The sequence below is a fragment of the Neofelis nebulosa genome, chromosome 17 (genome assembly GCF_028018385.1).
Source record: "Neofelis nebulosa isolate mNeoNeb1 chromosome 17, mNeoNeb1.pri, whole genome shotgun sequence".
NCBI classification, from domain to species: Eukaryota; Metazoa; Chordata; class Mammalia; order Carnivora; family Felidae; genus Neofelis; species Neofelis nebulosa.
This window is the reverse complement of record NC_080798.1, coordinates 7,050,283-7,072,515: the sequence shown is the minus strand read 5'-3', so window position 1 is coordinate 7,072,515 and position 22,233 is coordinate 7,050,283. Positions and strand designations below refer to the sequence as shown.

The window sequence follows — 22,233 nt, the reverse complement described above, 5'->3', positions numbered from 1 at the left end:
CCCAGATGAGGAAGAACTAGGGAAGCAACATACACCATGATGATGACGGGGAACACTACCATACAGGGTACTTGAAAGTTGTTAAGAGCCTAAATCCTAAGAGCTCTCATTACAAGGAAAAACATTTTTTTTTCTTTTTTTGCTTTCTCTTTATTGCATCTAAGAGATGATAGATGATGGACAAGTCAATTTACTGTGGTGATCATTCCACAATATATGTAAGCCAAACTACTGTGTGATACACCATAAACTTAACAGTGTTTCATGTCAATTAGATCCCAACAAAACTGCATATTTTACTTTACTTTATTTCTTAAAAATGTTTTTTAATGCTTATTTTTGAGATACAAAACAAACGCATGTGGGGGAAGGGGAGAGAGAGGGGGAAACAGAATCCAAAGTAGGCTCTGCCCTGTCAGCACAGAGGCTTGAACTCAGGAACCATGAAATCATGATCTGAGCTGAAGTTAGACACTCAAATGACTGAGCCACCCAGGTGCCCCTAAAACTACATATTTAAAAAAAATTGCTTAATGTTTATATTTGAGAGAGAGAGAGAGAGCAAGCAGTGGAGGGTCAGAGAGAGAGAGGGAGACACAGAATCCGAAGCAGGCTCCAGGCTCTGAGCTGTCAGCACAGAGCCCCACATGGGGCTCAAACCCACAGACTGTGAGATCATGACCTCAGCCAAAGTCGGATGCTTAACCAACGGAACCACCCAGGTGCCCCCAATTTTTTTTAATGTTTATTTATTTTTGAGAGAGACAGAGAGACAGACAGGGCATGAGCAGGGGAGGGGCAGAGAGAGAGAGTGAGACATAGAATCTGAAGCAGGCTCCAAGCTCGGAGCTGTCAGCACAGAGCCCGATGTGGGGCTCGAACTCACAAACGGTGAGATCATGACCTGAGCCGAAGCCTGATGCTTCCAACTGAGCCACCCACGCGCCCCTACAACTACATATTTTAAACAGCTCCTCAGATACTAGATATTTACCCAAAGAAACCCAAAACATATTTCAACAAAAAGACTATAAGAAGGTTCACAGTAGCTTTATTATTTTTTTTAATATTTATTTTTGAGAGAGAGAGAACAGAAGCTGGGGAGGGGCAGAGAGAGAGGGAGACAGATGATCCGAAGTGGGCTCTGTGCTGTAAGGACAGAGCCCAATATGGGACTCAAAGTCACCAGCCATAAGATCATGACCGAACTGAAGTCAGGCCAACCAACTGAGCCACCCAGGCACCCCCATATTAGCTTTATTTATTATAGCCCCCAACTGGAAACAACCCAGGAGTGTATTCATAGGTGTGTGGATAAACTGTGGTATATTCACTTATGTTTTCTGCAATGTCCTTTCTCTTTTTTTTTAAGTAATCTCTACCCCCATTGTGGGGCTTGAACTCACAACCCTGAGATCAAGAGTCACATGCTCTACTGACTGAGCCAGACAGGCACACCCTTATTGCTTTAAAACAATAAAACGCTTGGTTTCCAATGATTTTGTCTTGTGGAAATTTGCAGTGAAACAAAAATGAAGCCAAATTATTTTTTACTGCTCCAAAATGTCCCAAATTCTCTTAAGTATGTGACTAGTATAATAAGGGTGTTGTGACATTATCGTCAGGCACTTCATGAAATTCCTATGATGATAAAAATGGAAAGACACTGTGAAATCTTACTGTTCAAATATAGTTAAGTACTGATCACAAGTACTTGGGTTAGACACTTTTTGTCAAGTAGGTATTGATGTGGGAAACAAAGGCAAATGAAAAATTAAATTTCATCACTGCCTACAGCCCGTTGGCAAGTCCTTGAAACAGGCAGAGTGACCTTCCTCTAGGAGCTTAGCTGCCTGGATGATGACATACTGCTCAGGGCAAAAGGCAATCTTAGCCCACCTGCCCGCCCCCCCCCCCCCCCCCCCGTAAGTCTACTTTAACATACACAAATCCCTCTGGAAACTTCCTTTGTCTCTATACCCAAAATATATATTAGCAATCATCCTCCAAGCATATGGCCCACTGATATACATCAGAAGGGTCTCATGACTAAAGTTTTATTAGACAGTAATAAACGACGTTTTGTAACAATAGTTCGCTCCTTCAAGGTCCTGGAAACCTTTTTTTCCAAAATACCTGTGCTATCTCGAACCCCCTCCCAACTTGAAAGTATAGGGGTGCCTGGGTGGCTCAGGTCATGATCTCTTGGTTCAAGAGACAGTTCGAGCCCTGTGTCAGGCTCTGTGCTGACAGCTCAGAGCCTGGAGCATGCTTAGGATTCTGTGTCTCCCTCTCTCTGCCCCTCCTCCATTCACGCTCTGTCTCTCTGTCTCTGTCTCTCAAAAATAAATAAACATTAAAAATAATTTTTTAAACCAAAAAGAAAGTATACAAGTCACCCAGTGTAGCTCTTCCTGCCCATGGATCCTGCTTTAATAAAACCACCTTTTTGCACCGAAGACATCTCAAGAATGCTTTCTTGGCCATCAGCTCTGAACCCCAACATTTTCTACATCAGGTATCACAGTGAAAACAAAAAAAGGTGATGTGTTGATATTTTATTCACAGATTAGTACTTTATGAAATTATAGTATTTCATACAAAGGACTATTATATACATGTAAGATAGAAAAAAAAATTAGTGAAGACTCCCATTCACCACCAGGCTTAAGAGAGAGAACACTACCAATGCTATGAAAGCTTTGTCTTTGCCCTTCTCTGACCAAATTCCCCTTTTATACCCGTAAGTAACTACTTTCCTAAATTTTGTGTCTAGCATTCCTCTAACCTTTATAGCTTTACTATATATAACTCTCTAAGAAACTTGTCATTGCTTCTCGGCCTTTTGGCTAAGATCAAGTGTAGTATCTAAGAAACTTGTCTGTACCATTTTATTTATTTATATTTTAATTAATTTTTAAAAATGTTTATTTATTTTGAGAGAGAGAGAGAGAGAGAGAGAGAGAGAGAATCACAAGCAGGCTCCATGCTGTCAGTACAGAGCCTGATGTGGGACTCGAACTCAAGAACTGTGAGATCATGACCTGAGTTGAAATCAAGGGTCAGCCACTTAACTGACTGAGCCACCTGGGCTCCTCTTTATTTTGGGGGCCTCTAGGTGGCTCAATCGGTTAAGCCTACAACTTGGGCTGATACTCTTAGGAAGTAACACATAGATATAGAGTTGAAATAGTTGATGACTTCTTCTCTTATTCTGAATATTCCATTTACTCACACACTTAAAAACTCTCATACCATCTCTTCTTCCTACTGAAAGCCTTTTGAAATATATATATATATATATATATATTTTTTTTTTTTTTTTTTTTTTTTTTGAGAGCGAGAACATGAGCAGGGGAGGGGTTGGGAGAGAGAGAATCCCAAGCAGGCTCTGCACTGTCAGCTCAGAGCCAGATATGGGGCCTGATCCCACTACCTGAGCCAAAATCAAGAGTTGGACACTTAACCAACTGAGCCACCCAGGCACCCCTGAAATATTTTATCAACATGGTATTCACAGCAAGAACATGACTTTACAAAATTATTTCTAGAGAAAATGATTTCCTCAATTCACTGACCTGGCTTAATTTTTCATAAATATAAATTATCTTACACACAATGAAGTTTATTCATGGTATAGTCATCCCCACACTTAATACATTCATAGGTTTGCATTTTTTTTTAACGTTTATTTATTTTTGAGACAGAGAGAGACAGAGCATGAATGGGGGGGGGGGGGGTCAGAGAGAGGGAGACACAGAATCGGAAACAGGCTCCAGGCTCCGAGCTGTCAGCACAGAGCCCGACGCGGGGCTCAAACTCACAGACCGCGAGATCGTGACCTGAGCTGAAGTTGGCCGCTCAACCGACTGAGCCACCCAGGCGCCCCTAGGTTTGCATTTTTATATGTATTGTCTGTACACATTTTTTTCATAATCAGAAAAGGTTTTCAAGCATTTTATGGCAATCGAAGTTATTCCTTAGTGTAAACTCTCTAATACCACAGGCTTATGACTTTCAACAAAAGGTTTTTCTCACATTTATTACTCTTCTATGATTCACTCTGGAGTAAACTCTCTGATGCATCCAGAATTTGGTTTCTCAGTCAAAATACTACAACATTCCCTCCCTTGTACAATTTCTTTTCCATATGAGTTTCTCCGATATAAAATGACCTATACTTCTTGAAAGTTTTCACAAAATTACTACATTCACAGTGGCTGTCTTTCTGTTGTATAATGAGTGCACACCACTTCTTTTATACATTTTTATTTATGTATTTTTTTAATTTTAATGTTTATTTTTGACAGAGAGAGAGAGAGAGAGAGAGAGACAGAGCATGAGCGGGGGAGGGGCAGAGAGAGAAGGAGACACAGAATCCAAAGCAGGCTCCAGGCTCTGAGCTGTCGGCACAGAGCCCGATGTGGGGCTCGAACTCACGGACCATGAGATCATGACCTGAGCCAAAGTCAGACACTCAACCGACTGAGACACCCCGGCACCCCTATTTATGTATTTATTAGAGAGACAGTGGATGCACACACACCCAAGCTGGGGAGGGGCAGAGGGGGAGGGAGGGAGAGAGAGACAGAGAGAGAGACAGAGAGAGAATTTCAAGCAGGCCCACAGCCAGCACAGAGCTGGATGTGCGGGCCTTGGCTCGTTCCCATGACTGCGAGATCACGACCTGAGTCGAAATCTAGACTCAGACGCTTAAGCGACTAAGCCTCCTAAGTGCCTGCTAACACTTCTGTGTGAAAAACTTTTGCACATTTGCTAAATTCAGTTTCTCCCATGTATGCATTTTCCTGATGAACAACGCACTACAGGTTGTTACTGAAGATTTTGTCATATTTTTTTAAAAAAATTGTTAATGTTTATTTTTGAGAGACAGAGTGTAAGCAGGGGAGGGGCAGAGAGAGAGAGGGGGAGACACAGAATCCGAAACAGGCTCCAGGCTCTGAGCTGTCAGCACAGAGTCCAAGGTGGGGCTCAAACTCACAAGCCAAGCGATCATGACCTGAGCCGAAGTCAGACGGTTAACTGACTGAGCCACCCAAGAGCCCCGATTTTGTCATATTTATTTACTGCACTAGATTTCTCTCTCATTTTAGCTTCCTATAAAAGTAAACATCCTTGGGGCGCCTGGGTGGCGCAGTCGGTTGAGCGTCCGACTTCAGCCAGGTCACGATCTCGCGGTCTGTGAGTTCGAGCCCCGCGTCAGGCTCTGGGCTGATGGCTCGGAGCCTGGAGCCTGTTTCCAATTCTGTGTGTCTCCCTCTCTCTCTGCCCCTTCCCCGTTCATGCTCTGTCTCTCTCTGTCCCAAAAATAAATTTAAAAAAACGTTGAAAAAAAAAATTAAAAAAAAAAAAAAAAGTAAACATCCTTGTGGAAGCTTCTTAGTCACCATAAGACTTCTCTCCCATATAAGGGCACCTGGGTGGCTCAGGCAGTTAAACGCCAGACTTCAGCTCTGGTCATGATCTTACGGTTTGTGGGTTCGAGCCCTGCGTCTGTGTGAAAGACAGACAGACAGTCAGAGCCTGGAGCCTGCTTCAGATTCTGTGTCTCCCTCTCTCTCTGCCCCTCCCCCACTAGTCTGTCTCTCTCTCTCTCCAAAATAAATAAACATTTTAAAAAATTAAAAAAAAAAGAATTCTCTCCCATACGCCTGCAATTTCATGCTGGAATGACCTCCTTAAAGGCTTCCTCATTTTCACCATACCCATCTGATTTTGCCCTCTTTGGTGTCTACTGAGGTGTGCCTTGACACTAAAGGATTTCACACACTCACTGCCTCTGTAGGGTCTCTCTCCTGTATGTGTTCTTTGATGCCTACTTTGACTAGGCTTCCAGGCGAAAGGTTTCCCACATTCGCTACATACACAGGGCTTTCCTCCTGCGTGGGTTCTCCCGTGTATGATGAGTGGGGACTTATGGCTGAAGGTTTTCTGACAATTACTTCATTCACAGGGTTTCTCTCCTGTGTAGGTTCTTTGATGCACAATGAGTTGTGACTTCAAACTTTCCCACAACCACTGCATCTGTAGGGTTTCTCTCCCGTGTGTGTCCTCTGGTGTATAGCGAGTGTTGATTTGGAACTGAAGGCTTTCTGGCATTCACTACAGCAGAAAGGCTTCTCCCTGATATGAACTCTCTGATATACAGTGAGCTCTGACTTCCAGATGAAAGCCTTCTGGCATTCTTTTTTGTTTTTTAATTTTATTTTTTATTTTTTAAAATTTACATCCAAATTAGCATATAGTGCAACAATGACCTCAGGAGTAGGTTCCTTGATGCCCCTTCCCCATTTAGCCCATCCCCCCTCCCACAACCCCTCCAGCAACCCTCAGTTTGTTCCCCATATTTATGAGTCTCTTCTGTTTTGTCCCCCTCCCTGTTTTTATATTATTTTTGTTTCCCTTCCCTTATGTTCATCTGTTTTGTCTCGTAAAGTCCTCATATGAGTGAAGTCATATGATATTTGTCTTTCTCTGACTAATTTCACTTAGCAATACCCTCCACTTCCATCCACGTAGTTGCAAATGGCAAGAATTCATTCTTTTTGATTGCTGAGTAATACTCCATTGTATATATATACCACATCTTCTTTATCCATTCATCCATCGAGGGACATTAGGGCTCTTTTCATACTTTGGCTATTGTTGATAGTGCTGCTATAAACGTGGGGGTGCATGTGTCCCTTCGAAACAGCATACCTATATCCCGTGGATAAATGCCTAGTAGTGCAATTGCTGGGTCATAGAGTAGTTCTATTTTTAGTTTTTTGAGGAACCTCCATACTGTTTGTGGCTGCACCAGCTTGCATTCCCAGCCTTCTGGTGTTCTTTACATGAAAAGGTTTTTTCTCCAGTGTGCTGTCTTCGGTGTTCAATGAGCTGTGACCTGTGGATGAAAGCTCTCTGACAATGACTGCATTCGCTGGGCTTTTCTGCAGTACCCGTTTTGTAAAGTAAAGTGAGACTAAACTTAAGAGAGAAAGTTCTTCCACATTCCTTACAGCCACAGGGGTTCTCACCTGTATGAGTTCTCTCACGCTTAACAAGATGTGTCTTACTAATGAAGGTTTTCTGACATTCATTACATTCATAGGGTTTCTCTCCTGTGTGAGTTCTCTGATATAAAATACGCTCTACCTTCTGAATAAAAGCTTAGAGACATCTGTCACATTCATATGTTTTTTCTCCTGTATGAGTTCTCTGGTGTACCATGAGCTGTGATTTCTGGGAGAAAATTTTTCTTCATTCACTGTATCCATAGGGTTTCTGTCCTGTGTGACTTCTCTGGTGTAGAAGGAGTTACGGCACATGGTTAAAGGATCTTTGACATTTACTACCTTTATAAAATCTCATTTCTATATGACTTATATTCAGGCATGACATCTTATTGACAGCTTCTCCATAATCATATTCACAGCAATTAATTCCAGAATGAGCATTTTTATGCATAGTATGGAAAAACAATTTCTCAGATAGATTTAACTTCTTAGCTTTTTCACTTATATAATTTCTGTTCTGGAAAAGTAAATCTAAATTATGTTTCAAAGTTTTCCCATTTGAATCAAATTGATCAAAGTCTTTTCTCAGGTGAGGCATTTTGTCAAATACGTCACATTCCTGGTGCCTTGCCATAGATTAAGTTTGTCAGAGTTTTCCTGGAGCCAGTCTGTCTCATCATCAACTTGCTAGGCATCTTCTAGGAAGGAGACCGATGAATCTGTATACAATTAGGCAGTGGAAGAGGCCAACTCTCACAATGAGGATCAAGGATCCTTACAAATGAGGATTTTTAATCAGGAAACAAGTTAGAGGCATCCAGTAGAAGAAGAGAAAATAGAAGGGAAGCAGAGGGACATGGTAAAGGGGAAAAATTCATGTGTATCTGGAAGCTTAATTCTGACCAGAGGTGAGATGTTGAGTAGGAGGAAGGCAACATGAACAGTACTGGTGATGAAGAGTGAGGATGCTGGAAACGAAGAATAACCAAGAGAGCTGGGTCCTAGTTGAGGCCAAGATCTGACACAGAGTGCAAAGACATAATGGCCTATCTCCTTTTTTTGGAAGCTTATTTATTTATTTTCAGTAATCTCTACACCCAATGTGGGTCTTGAACTCATGACCCGATCAAGAGTCACATGGTCTACCAACTGAGCCAACCAGGAGCCCCAAAGGTTCAAGGGTTTTTAAATAATGTCCTCAAAATAACCTGTCAAAGGTTCTAGCTCCTGGGGCGCCTGGGTGGCTGAGTCGGTTGGGCATCCGGCTTCCACTCAGGTCATGATCTCGCAGTCCCTGGGTTCAAGCCCTACGTCGGGCTCTGTGCTGACAGCTCAGAGCCTGGAACCTGCTTCGGATTCTGTGTCTCCCTCTCTCTCTGCCCCTCCCTTACTCGCACTCTGTCTCTCTCTCTCTCTCTCTCTCAAAAATAAAGAAACATTAAAAAAATAAATTAAAAAAAAGTTATAGCTCCTTAGGCTTTCACTCATCTACCTGGCTGTTATCCACTCCCCCAGATGGTCCTTACTACTGACTTCCCCCTCTGCCATCCATGGCTCCCTGCTCCAGCTGGAGGACCGCTGCTAGTCGGGAAGCCTAACAATTTGATCACGGCTAAACACGGTGCCAAGAGGTTGATCTTCAGAACCTCTGAAGAAGTAGGAAGGGGCTGTTTCAGAGTCAACACCTCAGCAAAGTGAAAAAAAATTTTTTTAAGTTTATTTATTTATTTTGAGAGAGACAGAGATAGCACCAGGGCAGGAGGGGCGGGGGGGGGGGGGGTGGAGAGAGAGAGAGAGAGAAAGAGAGAGAGAGAGAGAATCCCAAGCAGGTTCCACACTGCCAGTGCACAGCCTAATGTGGGGCTTGAACCCATGAACTGTGAGGTGACGACCTGAGCCTTAACCAAGAGTTGGACATTCAACTGACTGAGCCACCCAGGCGCCCCATGAAAAACTTTAATTTGGGAGGCGAGAGCATGATCCTCTCTCCACGTTCAGACAGACACAAAGGCTCTATCATTTATAAATCCTAAGTTCAAAGACATTAAACACTTCAGAGAGCTTCTAAATTCCAGCAGTTAAAAAAGAAATGGCAACAGACTGGGGTTCCCCATAGTCCTTGCCCACTGACCTGAGGTTGCTGTAAGTTTCCAACATTACAACCCAGTACGGCTTCTTCTGGACCACATCCAGTCGTTGCCTGTCCTCTGATGTGAAGTGCACGGCCGCATCCTCAGGTGAGTGTTACCTGTAATGACACATTGTTTCAAGTGACTTTTCACTCAATGGTATGGAAAAAAATGCACATGGATTTATTATGATCATTTTCCCAATACATTATATACCCGAGGTTTGGCGAATCTAATTTTGCCTTGTACCCACGGAAGAAACTTACAGCTCATTAAAAATATCCTGCCATTCAAAAATCAACCAGTGTAACTCACCACATTGACAGAACCAAGGATAAAAAATATTTATTTATTTATTTTTGAGAGAGAGAGAGAGAGAGAGAGCGCGCATGAGTGGGGCAGAGAGAGAGGGAGAGAGAGAATCCCAAGCCGGCTCCATGCTGTTAGTGCAGAGCACAACCTAGAGCTTGATCTCATGAACTGCAAATCATAACCTGGGCTGATACCAAGAGTCAGACCCTTAACCGACTGAGCCACCCAGGTGCCCCAAGGATAAAAGTCTTATCATCATGACAATGGATCCATGGAAAGCATGTCACACCAGTGAGCACACATATGTCTAAACTATTGAATGGTTTGCTAAGATTTGTATATTTGGTTGTATATGAGTTTTACTTCAAAATAAATAAAAGTGCTATAAACGAATATTAAACTCTAGTTAATAATATACATGCTGGAGTATTTAGGGGGAAGTTTACTAATTTTTTTAAAATATATCTTTTAAGTGTATTTATTTATTTTGAGAGACAGAGAGAGCAAGCGGGGGAGGCGCAGAGAGTGAGGGAGAGGGGGAGAATCCCAAGCAGGCTCCACAATGTCAGCCCAGAGCCCAATGCAAGGCTTGAACTCATGAACCGTGAGATCAGACCTGAGCTGAAACCAAGAGTTAGATGCTAAACCAACTGAGCCACCCAGCCACCCCCTAATGTTTGAAATTTACTTCAAAATACATTAAAAAAAAAAACAAGGGAGCAAGGGATGGCTAAATAAAAGCAAATATTTTGGTATTCTGAGACCCAATTTCTAACATGGCAGAGGGGTGGTTCCCTCATAAAAACAATAAGCAATTCTTGGGACACCAGCTCAGTGTCCTACAATTCAGCTTAATTCTGATATTATCTACCTGCAGATAGCATCAGATTCCACACTTTAAGGGGTCAGTCCCACAAGACTGCCTTTCCCCTCTGCCACCTCAGATCCCAGTTACAAGTCTAGGGTGTCACCTGTACTGCTGACTGACTGGCTATAAATCAGAGGTTCCTAAAACTTCTGCTTCAGGTTCAATTAATTTGCTAGAATAGCTCAAAGAACTCAGAGAAACATTTTACTTTCTAGAATAAGAGTTTACTATGAAAGGATTTAACAAGGGAAGAGACAAGTGAAAGGGATGCATAGGGCCAGGTATGGGGCAAGGACATGGGGCTTCCACACTCTCCAGGTGCACCACCCTCCCCAGTCTCCATCAACCTGGAAGCTGTCCAAACACTCTCCTTTTGGGTTTTTATGAGGGCTTCATTGCATAGGCATGACTGATTAAATCACTGGCTGCTGGCAACAGATTCAATCTCTTACCCTTTTCCCATTCCCTTAGGTCAGGGGGATGTGACTGAAAGTTCCAACCCTCTCAACACATGATTGATTCTCCTGGCAACCAACCTCTTCCTTGGAGGCTTCCAAGAAGTCATCATTCACGTAACAAAAGACACTGTTATCACTCTCAGTATTTAGGAAATTCCAAGGATCTGGGGAGCTGTGAGCCAGGAACTGTGGATAAGACCAAATATACATGAAAAATGTATTTTGGTTGACTGAATGACCAAATGCATATTTCTCATGAATCACAGTATCACATAGCTGATAAAGCAAGTAAAACATTAATTATAGAATTTAGTTGGTTGGTATATAGGTGTTCACTGTAAAATTCTTTCAACTTTTCTGTACATCTGAAATTTTTTATAACAAAACATCAAAAAAATACTAGAAAAAAAGCACATAGTAAAATTTAACACCCTTTAATGATGAAAACACTTAGCAAATTAGGAATATAAGTAATCTGCCTTAATCTGAAAAAATTATATCCATAGGGGCATCTGGGTGGTTCAGTCAAGTGTCTGACTCTTGACTTTGGCTCAGGTCATGATCTCATGGTTTGTGAGATCGAGCCCTGCATCGGGCTCCATGCTGACAATGCAGAGCCTGCTTGGGATTCTCTCTCTCCCTCTCTCTCTCTGCCCCTCCCCTGTTTGCACATGTGCACTCTCTCTCTCTCTCTCTCTCTCAAAAAAAATCCATATAAAACCTAAAGCAAACATTACATTTAATGGTGAATTATTAAAAGTCTTTGCACGGAGGTTAAGAATGAGGCAAGGATGCCTATCACCATTTCTATTCAAATGGTACTGAAGGCCCTGCCAGTGCAAGTGGGCAAGAAAAAGAAGTAAGAGGCAAAAGAATTAGGAAGAAATTTATTATTCACAGAGGACGTGATTTGGAAAGTAGAAAATCCGTAAGAATTATAAACTATTAGAATTCATAAATGAATTTCTCAAAGTCACTGACCATAAGATCAGTATTAGTAAACCAACTGTATTTCAACAGTAGCCAACTACTAGGAAATGAAATTAAATAATAATCCACTCATAATAGTATCAAACAGCAAATGCCTAGAAATAATTCCTTTTTTTAATTAAAAAAAAATTTTTAATGTTTTTATTTATTTTTGAGACAGAGCATGAGCAGGGGAGGGGCAGAGAGAGGGGGAGACACAGAGTCCGAAGCAGGCTCCAGGCTCTGAGCTGTCAGCACAGAGTCCGATGCGGGGCTCGAACCCACAGACTGTGAGATCGTGACCTGAGCCGAAGTCAGACGCTCAACCGACTGAGCCACCCAGGTACCCCTGCCTAGAAATAATTCTTAAAAGGATGTGCAAGACCTCAATATTGAAAACCATAGAACTCTATTGAAACACGTTAAAGAAAATGTGAATAAAGGCAAGAATATGCCGTGTCTTGGATTAGAAAATTCCACCGTACAGGCATGTTGATTATCCCCCAAATTAATAGAGCCAATGCAATAAAACCAATATTCTAGTAGGTGTTTTCTGGAAACCGACAAGCTGATTCTAAAATTTACAAGAGCAGCTCCTGGGTGGTTCAGTTGGTTGAGCGTCTGATTCTTGATTTCGGCTCAGGTCATGATCCTAGGGTTGTGGGATTGAGCCCTGTGGCGGGCTCTGTACTAAGCACGGAATCCTGCTCAGGATTCTCTCTCTCTCTCTCTCTCTCTCTGCCCCCCTGCCCCACCCTTTGCGAGTTGTCTCTAAAATAAAAAAATAATTTTAAAATACTGTTTTAAAAAATAAACAAAATTTATAAGAAAATACCAAGGGTCTGGACAGGAGCCTGTGACACAGCAAGAACGTGAGCAAGAACAGTGAGGCGGCAGCTGCAGTGGTCCAAGTGACCGATGACGATGGCTCTGACTAGGGTAGTGCTGTGGCAAGGAAGAGCGACAGATCTGAGTTCGGCTTTGCAAACAGAACCAACAGGATTTGCCCTCGCATGATGGGAAACACAGAGACCGATGAAAGTGCGAGAAGTGGAGATGTGTCCGCTATGGCTGCTGTTGTGCTGTGGTGGCAGAGTTGAATAGTTGCAGCAGAGACTGTCTGGCCCACAAAGGCTTATTATTTTGCCCTTCACAGAAGTTTGCTGACCCCTCATCTGAGAAGCTAAGAGAAGCTATTCATTGAAAGAGGGAAACTGTGGAAGGAACAGGCTTCAGGGGAGATTCAGAGCTTGGTTTGGTAAATGGCAAAATGGACGCACCTGTAGAGATGTGCACCTTAGAGATGTCAAGGGGGCAGTAAGGTACAGGAGGTGATGCTTGGCGGACAAGTGCAGGCTGGAGACAGAAAGAGGAAGCCATCGGCATGAGTGCGGTTTAAACTGTGACACCACACAATGGAATACTACGTGGCAATGAGAAAGAATGAAATATGGTCTTTTGTAGCAACGTGGATGGAACTGGAGAGTGTGATGCTAAGTGAAATAAGCCATACAGAGAAAGACAGATACCATATGGTTTCACTCTTACGTGGATCCTGAGAAACTTAACAGGAACCCATGGGGGAGGGGAAGGAAAAAAAAAAAAAGAGGTTAGAGTGGGAGAGAGCCAAAGCATAAGAGACTGTTAAAAACTGAGAACAAACTGAGGGTTGATGGGGGGTGGGAGGGAGGGGAGGGTGGGTGATGAGCATTGAGGAGGGCACCTTTTGGGATGAGCACTGGGTGTTGTATGGAAACCAATTTGACAATAAATTTCATGTATTAAAAAAATAATAATAAAATAAAAATAAATAAATAAATAAATAAATAAATAAATAAATAAACTGTGACACCAGACAAGAGCACTAAGGAGAAAGTACAGACACAAAAGATGCAGGGAATGAGCCATGAGACAAGATAAGAGGATTGGGAGACAAGACAAATTACAAAAAGAAGTTGAACCCTAGAAGTGGCCAATAAGGCAGAAACACCGAGAGAGCATGGCGTTCTGAACACCAAACGACAAGAGTACTTCAAGGAAGAAGGAAGTATCGACAATGTTAGATGCTGCTGGAAGGTCCAGTAAAAACTGAGCATGGGATTTAACAACAGGAAGTCACCGAGGATCCTGATAAAAACCACTTTTGGAGGAAGGAGGGGATTAAAAGCAACTGAAGTGGGTTCAAATAAGAGAGGGAGGAGGGACTGGTGATACGGAGTTTTGGCGACTCTTCCGGTTTTTGATGAAGACCTTGTTGCCTAAGTGTTGGTTTTTTTTTTTTTAAACATTTTTTTAACGTTTATTCATTTTTTTGAGACAGAGAGACAGAGCATGAATGGGGGAAGGCCAGAGAGAGAGGGTGACACAGAATCTGAAACAGGCTCCAGGCTCCGAGCTGTCAGCACAGAGCCCGACGCGGGGCTTGAACTCACGGACCGCGAGATCATGACCTGAGCCGAAGTCGGACGCCTAACCGACTGAGCCACCCAGGCGCCCCACTAAGTGTTGGTTTTTGATGAAGACCTTGTTCCCTAAGTGACAGAAAGCATTTATTGACTGTGAGGAACTGTCTTAATGGAAAATGTACTTCATAAAAATGCCCGTTTCTCTTTTGATTACGGCTGCCATCCGCACCAGCGGAAAATCAGCAACCCTGCTCTGGACTGTATGGTTCACGCGGCAATGTTTCAACGTTAAGCGCTCTCACCCACGATCTATGTAGGCTCCACCTGGCTGTGTCTTAATCTTCTATCTTCTCGTCCATGCTTTTTCCCACGTGACTATTATGTGCACATAGTGTTGCTCTCAAAATTGTGCACATTCTTAGAAATCTCCCCAAATCCTTTGGAAAGACAGCTCACCTAGGACTTGGTCATTTTCAGCTGCTCTTGGGAAATGGCCAGTGAGTCCAACATCTGCCCAAAGGACTCTTCCAGCTCTTCTCTGAATCTTGGTATGAACTCTCCGGTCAAGAGAACCGTCAGTGACAAGGCACCTCTTACTCAGGAATGCTACGTCCTCACATTACGTAATCTTTTCCCAGAAAGTGAGACCTGTGGATTTAAGGGGAATACTTATGTTAGATGGCATGTTAACTCCAGGCCCTGAATCTCTGCTTTTATTGTCGAGGCCGTATCCTCACATGGAACTCCAGGCTAGGCTTTCTGCTGATTCTGATCAGGCTTCTGGGAACAAAAATAGCCTTAAGTGTTTGGTTTAATCCAAAGGCTCTGGAAATACAGTGTCCAAGGCTGAGATGCTATTAATATTCCCAAGGACATCCTAAGCATACTTATGGATTGATGACTTTCCCACGTACCATTACCAGACTCAAGTCCATTTCCAGCAACGATGGAAATGAGGCTGGACCCAGAATTTAAAGCACAAGGGAAGGCTTTATTGGGGCTTATGCTCGAGCATAAGGGAGGCAGCACTAAGGGAGGAATCCTCAAGCTGAGCTCAAGGAGAGGTCAGGGAAAGTTTTTAAAGAAACTTAGGTGGGAAAACGTTATTTATACCCGTGCATTTAAAGGTCACACTTCTGGGGCGCCTGGGTGGCTCAGTTGGTTGAGTGTCCAGCTTTGGCTCAGGTCATGATCTCATGGTTTGTGAGTTTGGGCCCCACGTCAGGCTCTGTGCTGACAGCTTGGAGCCTGGAGCCTGTTTCGGATTCTGTGTCTCCCTCTCTCTCTGCCCCTCTCCTGTTCGTGCTCTGTCTCTGTCTCTCAAAAATAAATAAATAAACATTAAAAAAAAATTAAAGGTCACACTTCTTCATGTGTCATGTGTCTAACATGTTAAAATCTCCACCCCTTGCATGTGATTTTTACTATTATAATGAGGGCAAAAGTCAGTAAAAGGTCAAATCTGGCAGACACTGTGTCTCAGACTAGTTTGCTCTGATCCTTAGCTGGTGTCTTGCTCTGCAAGAGAAGTGGTAATGGCCAGCACGGAGCTTCCCAGGGGCATAGAGGCTTGTTCCCAAGGTTTTTACTGTCTCAGTACAATAGTTATATTAAAATTTGAGTCTTTGAATATATATTAAAACGTGCAACTTCACAAGTATAGTCTATTGGGAAACATACAATAACTGGTAAAAACTGAGTTTTGAGAACAGTCCAAGAGAATAAAACTACAGGCAAATCTCATACATGAACACTAGTGACACTATGTAAAAGAATAATAAATCGGCAGCTCTTTCTGCCCACAGATCCTGTCCCCATGCTTTACCAAACCATCCCTTTGCACCAGGAGGAGGAGGGGCAGAGAAGGGGGAGGATAACGGGGAGAGGGAGGAGGAGAAATCAATTCTAGCAGAAGCTGATTTAGGATGTCATCAAGGGTTTTACCCTAGGAGTACAAAGTTGATTCAAAACCTAAAGTTACGGGTGCCTGGGTGGCTCAATCAGTTAAGTGTCTGACTTTGGCTCAGGTCATGATCCCGTGGTTCATGGGTTCCAGCCCTGTGTCAGGTTCTGGGCTGACAGCTCAGAGCCTGGAGCCTGCTTTGGATACTGTGTCTCCCTTTCTCTCTGCCCCTTCCCCTCTCATGCATGCTCTGTTTCTGTCTCTCTCTCTCTCAAAACTAAACATTAAAAAAAAAAAAACCCTAAACTTAGGGCCCCTAAAAGTTAAAATATCCTAAAGTTAGGATGTCATCAGGGTATTTACCCCAGGAGTACAGAGTTTATTTAAAATCTTAAAGTTGGGGCACTTGGGTGGCTCAGTTGGTTAAGCATCTGACTTCAGGTCAGGTGATGATCTCGTCGGGTTCTGTGCTGACAGCTCAGAGCCTGGAGCCTGCTTCAGATTCTAGGTCTCCCTCTCTCTCTGCCCCTTCCCCATTTGTGCTCTCTCTCTCAAAAATAAATAAACATTAAAAAAATTTTTTTAATAAAATAAAGTTCTAAAGTTAGGGGGCACCTGGGTGGCTCAGTCAGTTAAGCATCCGACTTTGGCTCAGGTCATGACACCATGGTTTGTGGGTTCGAGCTCTGCATCGGGCTCTGTGCTGACAGCTCAAAGCCTGGAGCCTGGTTTGGATTCTGTATCTCCCTCTCTCTCTGCCCCTCCCCTGCTTGAGCCTGCTTGGAATTCTCTCTCTCACCCTCTCTCTCCCTCTCCTGCTCACATTCACACACCTGTGCTCTCTCTCTCTCTCAAAATAAATAAAAACTTAAAAAAAATCCTAAAGCCAATAAACATAATTCACCACAACAATTAAATAAAAAAACATCAAGATAATGAAAAACATTTCAGAAAATTCAAGTTACATTGATGACTAAAACAACAGTAAAAATTATTAAAGACAACAAAAATATCCAGCACGTAATTAAACCAGAAAATTTTCTTGAGGAGCTGGAGAGAGAGACCAATTTGTATTAAGTTAAAAGTAGGGGTGCCTGGGTGGTTCAGTCGGGTAAGTGTCGAACTTTGGCTCAGGTTACAATCTCACAGTTCATGGGTTCGAGCCCCTCATCGGGCTCTGTGCTGACAGCTCAGAGCCTGGAGCCTGCTTTGGATTCTGTGTCTCCCTCTCTCTCTCTGCTCCTCCCCCACTTGCACTCTATCTCTTTCTCTGAAAAATAAACAAAAAACATTTTTTTAAAGTATAGATTGTTTTGCCCAAATTTATGTTTAGTTCTTTTTAAATTTTATTATTATTTTTTTTAGAGAGAGAGCACCAGGGAGAAGGCAGGAGAGGGAGAGAGAGAATTCTAAGCAGCCTCCACGTTCAGCAGAAAGCCCAACATGGGGCTCGATCCCACAACCCTGGGATCATGATGTGAGCCGAAATCAAGTTGGCTCAACCAACTAAGCCACCCAAGTGTCCCTGGGTTTTAATGTGACACCAGTCAAAATTCCATTGTACATTCACTTAATGGAATACTAAAAGTATTTTTTAACTTAAAAAATAAATTTAAAAGAATGTGGGAATGCATACATGACAAACTTAGTTTTAAGAAACTGTTCAATTAATAACTTTTCAAAATGCATAAAAAGCCTTAAAAAATAATGAAAATTTAACAATTGTTATCTCTAGGTAGCATATATGGGGGGATGGGGAACTGGCTTGTTTCTCACTACCTGTGTCATGATCAACCACAAAGGAAATACTCAAGTGAAATTTACAAAACTCAAAAGTAAAAAAGGCAGAAGCTTTTTGACTTTCATAACACACATAGTTTGCAGATTAATCTAATCACTTCAAAGTATTTTCATTTTTCATAGAATAAAAGGAGAGTAGGACTTGAGGTCAAAGGGGAGTCGAAAACGGACCTTGAGTAGGAGATTGGATATGATGGACCAAACTGTGTGTCAGCTGTGAGAATCATACCGCCAAAGAGCCTTCTCCCATTTTCCCAGGTGGTGGACTCAAATTACTGAAACCCTCTGTCCATGAAGACCTTCCCAATTCACTGCACTTCTCAGACCTGTGCATACCCCAACAAGCTACCCAATCACAAACATAAATAAGGCTGTCCAATTGATGTGGAAATCTTGAAATTTGGAGATGAGAGCCAAGGAAGAATTCTTGAGACGTCGGTGCAAAAAAACTGCTTTATTAAAGCACTGGACAGGACACGTGGGCAGGAAGAGAGCTGCACTAGACTCCTAAAGGCATTAGGGACAGCACAAGCCTCCAAGAATTTTGGAAACAAGGTTTCCAGGACCTTGAGGGGGTAGCTGTGGTTAGGAAAATGACTAACCAGTAATAAATGACTGTTTAGTAAACCCTCAGTCATGAGACCCTTCAGCTGTGAATCAGTGGGCCATATACTTAGAGAATGATGGCTAACATGCATCTTGGGAGGTAGAAATAAAGAAAGCTTCCAAAGGAATTTCTATATGTTTTAAGTAGGCGCACAGGATCCTGGGGGTTTGGGATAATGCTAAGATTGCCTTTTGCCCTTAGCAAAGTGTCAACATCCAGGCAGCTGACCTCTTGGAAAACAGTCACTCTGCCTATTTCAAGGACTTGCCAATGGGCTGTAAGTTATAAAGAAATTTAATTTTTTCTTTTGCCTTTGTTCCCCACATCACAATCACTCAAGCCCACTCTTCTATCTTATCCTGAACCAAGTCACCCCATTCAAAAACCCACGGCATTTAAGTTATCGCGGACTCTCGCAGCCAAACAAACATAGACCACCAAAAGTCCCCAGGGAGGGGCGCCCCGGTGGCTCAGTTCATTGAGCAGCAGACTCAGGCTCAGGTCATGATTTTACGGTTCATGAGTTCCAGCCCCGTGTTGGGCTTTGCACCGACAGTGCACAATCTTCTTGTCTCTCTGCCCCTCCCCTGCTTGCGCTTTCTCTCTCAAAGTAAATAAAAACTTAAAAAAAAAAAAAGACCCCATGGAGTTATCCCTAAGCCCCGCTGACGTACTCCCGTGACACCTGCTCTCACGCCGAAGCCTCCTCTCCCCTCACTCATCACAGATCCCCTAACCCATCGCCAGATGCCCCCAGGCTGCCTTCACCAACTACTGACCGCACCACCACCCTGCCCAAGCACTGTTAGGCGCCGCCCCTCTAAGCAAGCACTACAGACTTAGCCCATCACCCGAGGTTTAAAAGAACAGCACACGACACTTCCGTTTCCGGCGCACCCCGCGCCGACCACCTTTGCTGCTCACTCTTGGGCACGCGGACATAAGAGGGCCGCATCCTCCCAAACGCTGGAATTCAGGGCCGTGGATACACGGCAAGTAATGCTGCTGCCCGCACTGAGCGGCTTCACAATGGGAGCGCTTGTCTTGAAATACATGCGGGTCTGAGGCCTCCGTTCACTTCTCCCGCTCTGTGTCGCTCCCTCGCTTCCAGGCCCGCGCCTCTGCAGCCCTCCCGGGCCGCCACGCATGCTCAGTACCGCGTCCTGTCCGCCGCGCCTCCGGGAGCCGCTACGCATGCTCAGTAGCGCGTCCGATGCCCAGCGCCTCCCGGGTGGGCACCTCCAGCAGGAGGGTTGGTAGCGGAATCCGAGACTTCTGATGATGGGCAGCGGGCTCTGGGGGACACAGTAGACCCGTGCGTTGAAGAGAGGTAACTCTAGGGTATTCGTATAGAGGTTGTGGAAGAGGAAAAGGGAAAGGAGACACCGGGGCCAGTAGGAGGGGAAAGCCAACTGTGAGGGCGGGCTGCGTGCCTGACCCTGAGAAAGAGGGCCCAGTGGAGGGCGGCGGGGGAGCTCTGCACGTGGCCGAGGCGCCCGGCAGCAGCAGAGCCGGGGAACTGTTGCCAATGCTAAAGCCAGAAAAAGTGCAGATCGGAACTACTGCATTTCTGGAATCGTCTGCCAGGCTCCGCTGATCATACCAACCAGCCCTACCCCAAACTCCACAGTCTGTGACACATCCTGGGAAACAAGAGTTCAAGTTACTCCATCAAAGAACAGTATACTTCACCTGGACGCCTCCAACCTATCTGGGTTGGAGATGTCACATAAAGGCTTGGCTTTAAATGCTTCTTCAACACGCAGGAAGAGTATCTTGTCATCTTCCCAACGACAAAGTGGAGACCCAGGCCCAAATGGGACTAGTCATGTTAATGTGACCTGTCGCCAGGCGGCAGCCAAGTCTCCTGGTGTACACATTTATGGCTCTTATTACTTAGGGAATCCCCAGTGGCTTAACTTTCACTGTTTAATTTCTTAGGTTTAGTAATGATGTTTTGATTATGTAGGGGTTGGATGATAATATAGATGTGATAGTATCTTTATGACCAGAGGATTCTGAAAAGATAAACAGGTAGGTAACTAAATGGAAAATAGGTACATAACGAAATGGTGAAGTTGCTGAACCTATTTTGTAGGTACATAGGCCTCATCATTATTTAGACTTTCAACCTTTTTATACTTAAAAATTGTTAGAATGCAAAGTTGGAAAAATAACGATTTCTTCTTTGACTCATGCAATGTGGGGGGATAAGTTTAAGAATTCTCTGAACTTGCACCAATGGGTTCACAAGGCTTAGGGCGGAAAGCCGCTTTCACAGGACGAAAGCCTCCAAGAACTGGTAGAGGCCGAGAGCCGCGGCTGCAGGGCTAAAGCGTCCCAGGTTTGCTAGCGAGAAATATGCCTTGTTAAGCCTGAGGTGGCATGCCCCATTCACCTTAGTCCCTAGAAAAGTTAAGGTAGACAAATACGGTGCCAGCAGTGAAGGGCTGCCTGCTTGGCACCAAGACGTTGATTTGTCTTGACCCTCACCCCTAACATCGCATACCTTTGGAACCCCTTTTCTCTCACACACATGAATAATGATAACTGTTTTATTGTCTTTCGGCATGACCATCATATATGTAGTCCTTCTGATCCTAATATGGAGAAAGGACCTTACTCAGGGCTCTTGTCTCCTCCCAGACATTAGCCTCTCTCGTGTTCATTTCTGTGTCTGCTCTCTTGCTGAACATGAGAGAACTCCAGACTCAAGGTCTGCAACAATGTAGTATTTATAATTTACTTCTTGATTCCCAGAATTACAGATTTTCTAGCTAATTTTTGTCCTGGACTTAGTGTATGTCGGCTTACAGAACAAGAGTGCACATTATTTAGTCCTTTCAGGTTTGTTGAGATTTGCATTATAGGCTAGAACATGGCCAACACGGTAAACTTTGGAAAATAAGTGCTTGAAAATTCTGTGAATTTTGAGAACATTGTATACAATACCTCCATTACATCGATTTTTGTTATGTTGTTCAAAACTTTTATAAATATTTTTATCGGCATAAATTTATCTTTTTTTATTCCACGTTTCTTTATACTCTGCCTTCTTTTGGGTTCATGATAATTTTTGTTTTTTATTCATTCTCCCTTTGCCCTTGACTAGTTTGGAAAATATGGACTCTGTTCCTGTTCCCTTAATGATTACTTTAAACATGGATTTTTTTTTTTTTAGGTTTTATTTACTTAAAATTAAAGTTTATTTTTTTATTTTAGAGAGTATATGAGCAGGGGAGTGGGGCAGATACCAGCTGCTTCCAGTTTTTCAAAACTCAGGGACAGAAGAGTTGTGATTACTCATCACTCTTAAATCTCAGTATTTTGGGGGGTACCTGGGTGGCTCAGTCAGTTAAGCTTCCGACTCTGAATTTTGGCTCCTGATCTCATGGTTCGGGGGATTGAGCCCAGCATTGGGCTCTGCACTGACAGTGTGGAGCCTGCCTGGGATTCTCTTTCTCCTGCTCTCTCTCTGCCCCTCCCCTGCTCATGCGCACACACACTCTCTCTCTCAAATAAACATTAAAAAAAATAATAATGGAAAAGGAAAGGGAGGATTTGGGGAAATGGTGAAAAGGGACCTTGTTTATTCTATAGACTTATTTAACTTTTACACCACACGTATTGATATATTTAAATCAATTAAATCAGAGTGGCAGAAGACAATTTGTGTTAAAAAAGAATATTATCCCAAATGGCTAAAAAGTATTACTAGATCCGTTTACACATACCAGCCAAGTTTTTTTTTTAAGTCTTGTTT

The 22,233-nt window shown here is 43.3% G+C and overlaps 1 long non-coding RNA gene and 1 other non-coding gene across 2 annotated transcripts; one reads left to right on the top strand and one right to left on the bottom strand.

Annotated features, from left to right (window-relative positions):
* Nucleotides 1-2,829: 2,829 nt before the first annotated feature.
* LOC131500530 (U2 spliceosomal RNA) lies at nt 2,830-3,021 on the top strand. Its single transcript, XR_009256340.1, has one exon. It is a non-coding gene; the product is annotated as a U2 spliceosomal RNA (small nuclear RNA).
* A 10,886-nt stretch (nt 3,022-13,907) lies between these two features.
* On the bottom strand, nt 13,908-16,302 carry LOC131499949 (uncharacterized). The gene is made up of 3 exons (XR_009256120.1): nt 15,274-16,302; nt 14,279-14,808; nt 13,908-14,005 (listed from the first exon to the last, which is right to left on the bottom strand). It is a non-coding gene; the product is annotated as an uncharacterized LOC131499949 (long non-coding RNA).
* Between the last annotated feature and the right edge of the window lie 5,931 nt (nt 16,303-22,233).